Here is a 10149-nt window from a genome sequence, read left to right as displayed (position 1 = left end):
AACTTTGCGTTTCCTCCCCAGGAGGTTTCTCCTTTAGGCCTCTCTGTGAAGAAAGTGTGTTGTGACCTTGTCAGGCTTTCTTTCCAGGGGAGGTGAGATTTCTTATGGAGCCGTCCATTGCCGGGACACCCTCAGCACAGACGGTGAACACAATTCCTTCAATCAAGACAGAACTTTTGTTCCCAGAAGGGAAAATACTAAAGGTATCATGCTCTTTGCTTGTTCCTGGGGGACCTTTACCGCAGGCGAGTAGAGATTTATCACCATTTACAAATCTTACCAGCGCTACACTGTGCTTATTTATTGGTAAAATCTGTTGACTCATCAACCTGAATAGAGAAACTATTGATTTTCAGTTCATGACACACAACTTTTCAGCATCATGAAACATGTCATCGTTACGTCAACTGATCATTCTATTGAAAGTGGAATCTTTTCAGTTTCTCATATTGAATCTTTTCCTAGCATTTTACATGGTGGTTTTATGATATTTTCACCAACTGTATGACTTTTCCTCTTCTGAGTAGTAAGTATGGCTACTAAATAGTTGCTTGAGCCTTTCTACTGAATGTAACTTTAAAAAACAAACTTGACTCCCTTTGAGTTTCCAGTAGCATGTAAAAGAATTAGCGCCTTTATTATCACACAGCTGTGATTTGTAGTTAGGGTCTTCTCAAATCTTGGGGAGGCACTGCTACATTTTAAGTTTTTGACAACACACAGTGGAATAGGCAGCTTGGATTACCAGCCAGCCTAAAACTCATGATAGGTAACTGTATTCTTTGTCTTTTTAGAGCACAGACTCCGAAAGTTGTAATTGGTCTTAATTACAGAATTGTTCATAGGTGTAGGTTCAGAATGTTCCTCTTCAATCCCATATATTTTCCTAAAAAAATAGCCATATTGGGCCATCAGCCATTTTAAAAAATCAAACACAAATATAAAACAGAAGCATCATTTAAAAAATAAAACGAGAAACACAAGCCAAAAAAAGCTAACAATTTACTTCTCTTCACAATCCACATTTTTCTGTGGTCGGCAAACTGCAGCTCACGAGCCACATGAGGTTCTTTGGCTCCTTGAGTGTGGCTCTTCCACAAAATACCACGTGTGGGTGCGCACATACAGTGCGATTGAAACTTCGTGGCCCATGCGCAGAAGTCGGTATTTTGTGGAAGAGCCACACTCAAGGGGCCAAAGAGCCGCATGTGGCTTGCGAGCCGCAGTTTGCCAACCACTGCCTTAGGTCACCAAAGCAGCAGGGATGGGCAGCTGAGTCACAATACGTTCAAAAATGTCCTTCTTGCCCTGACTTGTTTGACTCAGTGGATAGCGCGTCAGCCTGCGGACTGAAGGGTCCCAGGTTTGATTCCGGTCAAGGGCATGTACCTTGGTTGTGGGCACATCCCCAGTAGGGGGTGTGCAGGAGGCAGCTAATCGATGTTTCTCTCTCATTGATGTTTCTAACTTTCTATCCCTCTCCCTTCCTCTCTGTAAAAAAATCAATAAAATATTTTAAATCAATAAAATTTTTTTAAAATGCCCTTCTTTAGGAAGGAAATTTCTCTCCAACGTTGTAACTGGAGGAGCTTGCTTACTGCTGTGAGTCCATGAGGTGGGGAGATTGGGCGAGCTGTCATTCAGGATGGAGAGGCTGATACCATCTTCCCCTCTCCACCGCCCACTGAAGAGTGCTGACCAAAGATCAGATGGAGTCCCTTATATAGTGTCAAAAACTCACCGAGAAGGGCTCAGGTGAACACTGCCCTGAAAGACAATTGATCATTGAATGCTAGCATTGCACAGGGCAAAGTTTTTTAAAGAATGATTTGTTTTCAATCACAGGCTCTTGTGGAACCCCTAATATCTTGCAGAACCCAGGGTTCCCTGGAATTCCAGTTGAGGACCCATTCAAAGATAGTGCAGTTGGGTGGGAGCTACTTTATGTGTTTTTAATCCTCATGAGGATATTCTTTCCATTGATTTCTAGAGAGTGCAAGGGAGGGAGGAGGGGGAGAGAGAGAGGAAACATTGATGTGAGAGAGACATATTGACTGGCCACCTCCCGCTCGTGCCCCACTGGGGCTGGGGAACCTCCAACCAATGTACGTGCCCCTGACCAGGAATCAAACCCATGAACCTTCCCTCCACAGGCTGGTGCTCTAACCACTGATCAACCAGCCAGGATAGGGACGAGTTTATCGATGTGGTCAAAGGTGGCTTCTCTGGGGAGGTGCCTTCTGAATTGAGACTTGAAGGATGTGAGCTACCAGGCCTTTTATCAATCAGGGTCTTAATCTTAGACTCCAGTTTTTTCAAAGTTTATTTTTTATTCATTCCCCTCATTGTTTTGGGTAACGGAAAACATTCAGATGTGGGTTGAAATGGATTTGGATCGATAAAAGCAGGGTTCCTCGAACGCTCCAGCATTCAGGGAAGCCTCAAGCAGTCACTATACTTGTTTTTTGTAGGTGCTTTTTTGTGTGTAAGGGCGGTGGTGCTGCGTCACATGACCGCACTGCGGTACACGTACACATATGTGTATATAACATGACTGTGTGCGCGCAGGCGCACTCGTGTTTTTTTGTTTTGTTTTTATGTTGCCTAAAATCTAAAAAAAGGACTATTTTTAATGAATACATTTTAAATCTACATTTTAAATATATGGGAGCCCTGGAGGAGGCCTCGCAACGGCACGCCCAGGGCTTCGGTAGTAAGGTCTCCAGCTTTCCGTCTCCTGGTGCCAGTCCCACAGCAACGAGGACAACAGTCACCATGCTGCTTACAGCTCTCGCCATCACCCGTCATGTGGTTTTAGAGGCTGCGAAGTCCCGGGATCTGCAGCCCGCAGGCTGGAGGCTCAGGATAGCCCATGGTTCCAGTCCGAGTCTGAAGATCTGAGAACCCGGAGAGCAGATGGAATAAATTCCAATCCAAGTGCGAGTCTGAAGCAAGACTGGTGTCCCAGCTTGAACTCTCAGGCAAAGAGCAAATTCTCTCTGCTCCACCTTTTTGTTCCACTCAGGCCTCCAGTGGATTGGATGAGGCCAACAATGGGCTTTCAAAGTCCACGGATTCAAATGTTAATCTCTTCCCTCCGCAGACACGCCCAGGATAATGTTTAACCACATATCGGGGGGCACCTCTGTGGCCCAGGCAAGTTGATAAAATTAACCTTCACAAAACGTATACTATTTCCAAATGATTGTTGATTATGCATACTATTCCCAAACTCATTATTTATTATAGTTGATTATCTTCTGTGTTTACCTTTGAACACTTAAAAATGTTTTGAAAGTGGTGGAACAATGAAATAAAGATATTCTTTCCAAATAAAGTCTTTCTTTGAACTACATAAAATTGGGGCTTGTAAATTTTTTTAAACAATCTCTGATTGTAGAATTATACATATTACCTGGAGTGAAACATGCTGTTATGAACACTCCCTCTGACCTCTAGGATACTTGCAATGAAATTTTAGGTCTTTAATGTGATTTTTAAGTGCCTGGGATGGATTTTACTGTTACGGCTATGAAGAATGTATGATCAAGTGTTTTAATAATTAGATGTGGCTTTTGGCTATTTGTCCAACTATACTTGAGAGCTATAAATTTAAGATGTATTTTGCTCAGCAGCGAGAACTTGATATTTAACCTTTGGGAGCTCAGTCAGGCAGTAAGTAAACGAAGTTAGCCATGGAGCACTCATGTCATAGCTCTTCCCACGCCCCGTAGCTTCGCTGTGGCATAGCTGCAATTCTGTCCCATCTACTGAGCCCCAGAAGTTGTCTTGAAAAACTCAATTTGTTTGCCATTGCAGCTGAGATTTTACTTCCATCACTTAGGAGAAAGTCTTTCTTATTTAAGGACACCTGGCCCTGGGGGCTCCTTTATTAGACCTTTAGGATCCCATGGCAGCGACTACTTGTGATCAGACATCGTTTAAAGTAAGTATATCAGTCTTGCAGCAATTACCGAGTGCACGGCAGAACTCAGTTTTAAGCTGTGCCACTTTCCATACTGTATCTTGCTCAGAAGCAAGACATTTAACAGTTGTTGTTAATGAAGTTAGAAAGCCAACCTTTTAAAGATAAGTAGTGTTGGTGGTAAATTCAGACCTCTATGTGGTAGGCAGAATAATGGACCCCCAAAGATATCCATGTCCTAATCCCTAGAACCTGCAAATATGCTGTTACATGGCAAAGGAGAACTAATGTTGCAGACAATTAATAAAGCTGGTCAGATAACCTTAAAATATGGAGATTATCTGCATGAGCCCAATATAATCAGTCACAGGAGTCCTTCTAAGTAGAAAAGGGAGGCAACAAAAGTGGAAGAGAGGCAGGGAAGTCAGGGTCAGAAAAAGAGTGTGAGGGCAGCAGGAAGATGAGTGTGATGCAAGCTCAACCCATCATTGCCAGCTTTGCAGACAGGAAGGACCATGAGCCCAGGAATGCAAGCAGCCTCTGGAGGCTGCAAATGGAAGGAAGCAGGTTCTCCTAATCCTCCAGAAGGGAACCCAGAGCTGCCAATACCTTGACTTGAGCCCAGGGACACCCAAGTTGGATCTAAACCTACAGGTTTGTATTGGTTAAGCCCCAAATTCATGGTAATTTGTTACAGCAGCAATAGCAAATCAATATGCCATTAACGTGACTTTAGTTTGCCTAGTGTAGGCCAAGGCTTAGTTGGGAAACTTGGCTTTAATATATGGTGGCATGGATTCCCTTACAATAAAAAGGGATAGATTTTTAAATTCTAAAAAACCACCAAAGTCTACAAAAAATTCACAGATCTGTTTATTGGGACAGAGTTGAGCTGACCTTGTATTATTTTCTATGTACCACTCTTCCCCTCTTGGTTTAAACTGACAGAGATCAAAAGGGGTCAGCAATTTTTTTTTCTTACAAATTCCCCCAGAACCAACATCACATTGAAATTTATAGGGTGTCTGACTTCTCAAGTATTATCTCCTGTGGCTGCAGACAGTAAAAATCTTAAAATCTTTAGGCACTGACATTAGCTTACAACAGCAAACGGTGACAACCAAGAAAGCATTAATGGCGCCAGAAAAAGATGAAAAGGAAACTGAGCCAGAGAGGGTAGGTTTACAGCAAATGCATAGAAGCAAACGGTGTGATTGAGGGACGTTATCTGTAGAGACCACAGAGCAGACTGAGTTTTATTCCATTCTTGAGCTGACAATTCTTCATCTGCCTGGTTCCTGAAATTCCCCCAAGGTCTGAGTAGAGAAAAAAATCCTTAACCTAACCCAAGCAGCCTTACTTCACTTGAAATAATTTTATTTTAGGCTGTTGTCTTGAAATAATTCCCTATATAGAAGAATGTTGGAAAAAGTAATTCGTTATTGAGCATTTATAGTGCCCCCAGCATCAACAAATAACTTCAGCATATGCCACCTCCAAGAAGTTTGTTAGACTTTATATGCTACCCATGCTTCACAGAACCACCACTATTTATAATTCAAATTACTTTATATATTGTTACTAGTGGCCCGGTGCATGAAATTCATGCACATTAAAAGGGGATTAATTAGAGGAAATATTTTAACATTGCTATTTGCCCTTTCTCTATAAAAGAAGTGTCAAAGATGAAAAAAAATTAGTGAAATGTATATGAAAATGTTCCTCCTGTCAGAGTCCAGGGCGCACCACGGGACCCAGAGTCAAGTTCCCACCCACCCACGTGTGCCTCAAAATCGCGCAAGACCCAGACCCAGCCGCCCTCCCCCCATTGGCTAGATTCAGACCTGGCCGTCCCACCCTTGTCAAGCCCTGCCGGGTGGGGGGGCGCAACCTGAGGTCCCCCGGCCTGGCGCCAGGGTGGGGGGGTGTGTGGCCTGAGGTCCCCTATCAAGCCCCACGGGTGCGGGGAGGATGGCACAGCCTCAGGTCCTTTCTGACTGCTTGTTAAGGCTCGTTATGGGAACTCGGCCTCCACTGTGGGTGCCGCCATCTTGTGTTACGGAAACCCCTGCCTCCACTGTGGGCACTGCCATCTTTGTGGCAAAGAGATGGTCAATTTGCATATTCCCTCTTTATTATATAGGATTGATTTCAGAGAGGAAGGGAGTGGGAGATATAGAAACATCAATGATGAGAATCATTGATCAGCCACTTCCTGCACGCCCCCCACTGGGGATCGAGCCTGCAACCTGGGCATGTGCCCTGACCAGGAATTGAACTGTGACCTCCTGGTTCATAGGTCAATGCTCAACCATTGAGCCATGCTGGCTGGGCTCAAATTACTTTTTAAAAGTAAGATTTTTCTAAGAAGTTTACTCATACAGCAATTGCAGGGATTCCCAAACTCCAAGGGACATTTTCCATCGTATCAAATGATATCTGTTATATTTCATGTGAATGGTGCCCCCTGGTGTTGTGCAACTCAATGGCTGTGTTTAAGTTCCGGATGCCTTCAGTATTTCTTACTCCAGCCTCTTCCTTGTTCTCTAGGACCCTCCTAGAGTGATGCATTGTTTATAGTTGGGGTAAACCAGGCAGGCTCATTAAATGAAAATTGTCAGTACTCCCACCACTGCGATTCTGACACAAGTGAAGTTCATGCTGTAAAGTCAGGACCCACCATCTCAAATGCCTGCTTCCCTTCTTTACCTTCTCAAAATCTCCCAGGCTGGAATGAGTGGACTTTGACTTCCTCACTATCTCTGGTATGGACTTCTGTAGTCACATTATCCTTCTTTCTTTTCCTATATGAGTCATAATAGGAAATGACTGCTAACAAATGTCAATTACAGGGGAAAGGAATAAATAATTTCAAAATAGTATTCTTATTTTACTTACTAGAGGCCTGGTGCACGAATTCGTGCACGGGTGGGGCCCAGCAGGCCCGCCCCAATGGGGGCCCATTGGGCCAGGCCAGAGGAGGGTAGGGGCTGAGGGTGGTTGGCCAGCGGCCCCACCCCTAATTGGGGCTTTGGGGGCCAATTGGGGGGAGGGGATTGGGGCCCGGATCAGGCTGGTTGGCTGCCGCAGTGTGCATAATAGCCATCATCGTTCCAGTTGTTCTGCCTTTCCGGTCACTGGGCTTTTATATAGAGATTTCTCTTGTTAATTGCATTTATTCAGTTTTGAAACATGAGTACAGAAAGGTGCTTTACCCCATATTGATTTCCAACTGCAGGTTATTATGTGTGATAACTAACTCCCTCATTAAGTATGGTCCTCCACCACAATGCAGATAAACTATAAATGCCTCCATGGACCTCTACTAGTTTTGATTTCACATGAACCATGTCTTCCTTAGCTAGTGTAGAAAAGTATTTAATAAGCAAATGGTGAAGAGCAATGAGGATTGTTTCAACTATTGATTACATCTTTGACTGTATCATTCATTGCTTCTGTCAATTGTCCCTTTGCATTCTACAAGTAGACTGTCTAGGAAATATTTTGCAATGATTATTTCAGATACTTATGTGAGTAGTTACTTCTTTAGAAGCTTCCTAATTTAAATAAAAATTTTTCCAAATTTCCTGTGTAATTACACTTATTTTCTGCAATACAGGAAACAAATACGGGACAGCATGTCTCACTGATGTTTACATTCGGTGCCCCAAATTAGAACCAAGTCATTGTTCAGGCTTCTCTTCAATATGTTCCAGTTCTGTGAACTGAGGGAAACAATTCATAATGGTCATCAGTTCCCTCATTTGAACCCACAACCAATACCAACCCACCCGGCAGGCTTTGGAAAGCCTTAAATAACACATGCAAAACATCAACATACTGTGGGTATTCAATAAACGGTAGCTATTCACAGGCGAGTTCTTGAAGTGCTGATAGTTCTATTTTGACCTATGTAAATGTTATATGGACATTCAACTAATAATTATTGGACTATATATATAAATGGACCTCATGGACTCCTATATTTCACAATTAAAAATGAATGGTAGCTTTTAGTGTTACTTAATGTTAATTTATGTAATGGTCCCTTAAACCTGATCTGAGTCCCTACTAATTACAAATCCTAATAGGGCTTATTACTTAAAAATAGATTAGTTTTGCCCTGACTGGTTTGGCTCAGTGGATAGAGCGTCAGCCTGCGGACTGAAGGGTCCCAGGTTCGATTCCGGTCAAGGGCATGTACCTTGGTTGTGGGCACATCCCTAGTGGAGTGTGTGCAATAGGCAGCTGATTGATGTTTCTCTCATCGATGTTTCTAACTCTCTATCCCTCTCCCTTCCTCTCTGTAAAAAATCAATTATTTTTTAAAAAGTAAAAAAATTAAAAAAAAATATATTAATTTCATTTTGTAGTAAACAGATGGCTTTCTCCCTACATCCACTCTAATATCTGTTGCAGAAGGAAGCTGGCTATTTACACTGGACCTCCTAGTTGCTAACCCCACTCCTACTCATAGTCCAAAGAGGTGCTGCAGGAATTGAGAATGGGAAGTAGGAATGATACAGCCTTAGGACAGTTATCCCAGTCAATGGCAGCACCAACAGCCCCCAAGAATTTGGGTTAAAAACTCACGACACCACCATTCTTCAAAGTCAACTTTCTAAAAAATATATTTTTATTGACTTCAGAGAGGAAGGGATAGAAACATGAGAGAACCATTGATCAGCTACATCCTGCACACCCGCTACTGAGGATCAAGGCCAAAACCCCGGCAAGTGCCCTTGACCAGAATTGAACCTGGGACCCTTCAGTCTGCAGGCTGATGCTCTCTCCACTGAGCCAAACCAGCTAGGGCCCAACTTTCTAACTTTACCATTAAAAAAAAAAAAAAAAAAATCCTTAACAATGTTAAGAAAAATCAATCTCAGGACACTGTCTTGTCTTGTTTTTAATTTAGTTTCCTGTCTTAATAACCTATTTTACTCAGTAAACCTGATTGACAATTATTTTAGGACTTTTTAAAAACAAACTTCAACTGCACCCATAAGGGATAATTCCCTAGTTGAGAATATTCCAGACAGGCAAGTACTAAGGAGCATTAATAAACAGCTGCTTGAAATGACGTGACTCATTTAAAGGGACCGAAGATTTGAAGATGTGGTCACTAACAATTACCTAGCTGAAAATCAGTCTGAGGGGCATTTTCAAAAACTTTGTAAGTATATCATCTTGCTTAATCTTCAGTGCTCTCTGGCAGCTATTAGTCCTACTTTACAGCAGAGGGAGCCTAGATTCTCAGTAACAGATTCCCAAGTTTGCTTTCTTCTGCATTATACTATCTTGAAGAATTATAAAGTATGCATTTTTCTTAAATCAGGAATTCTTTAAAAATTTCAAGGGATTGAAGCTTTTAATAAGTTGATAGCAAATAACATTTAAAAATTCAACAGTATTTGTTTTTACACTAAACAGCTCCCTCCAAGTCTACCATATCAAAACGTTACTAGAATTTAAAATATTTTCAATAACCTTTACGTTAACTTGAAACGAGCCAATTTAGGAACTTACCAAACTACCTAGGTACGTCATAGCAATTTATTCTTTGTAATATTTGGCTCATTTTTCTGACCATCATCATCCCACAAAATACACATTCCAAGAATAAGGAAAGAGAGGTAATTAAAAGTGCTTCCACCATTCATGTTATTGCTTCTCACAACCCATTTATAGAATATGGAGATAACTTTAATATCAAGTTTAACATTCTCGAGTCATTCATTTTTAAAGGTTATCTGGTGAAATAAAAACTGATTATTTCAAGTACATAAAGTATCCTTATCTTTTATTTAAATCGTGCTACTTGTGTTCTGTTTAACTATTCTACTGGTAATATTATGGGCATGAGAAAGGTCATATCTTGATTTTTCTCTTACATTATCACTGTTACTGCTCAATTTGCAGTATCTCAAAAACCAGAAGAAAAGCCACAAAGATAACGAGACATCCTGGGCCAAAGTTTGAAGAAAAATGAAATGATCTACCACAATGGAATAATACAATTAGAATCACCCAAGACACAAAAACAGGATTCCATTTCATTACTAATGAAGGTATGTCAATTGAACAAGCTCACTAGAGAGCTGAGCATGGCTCTCTATTCTTCCCAGTATTAAGATTTGTAAACAGAAGACTATCCAGTTCTAGATCTGGTAACTGTACCTTCTCTATTCATAAAGTTGTATATCAGCTATGAAAAACTACTT

The sequence above is a fragment of the Myotis myotis genome, unplaced genomic scaffold, assembly GCF_014108235.1.
Source record: "Myotis myotis isolate mMyoMyo1 unplaced genomic scaffold, mMyoMyo1.p scaffold_m19_p_3, whole genome shotgun sequence".
Classification (NCBI taxonomy): Eukaryota; Metazoa; Chordata; class Mammalia; order Chiroptera; family Vespertilionidae; genus Myotis; species Myotis myotis.
Note: the sequence above shows the minus strand (reverse complement) of the source record.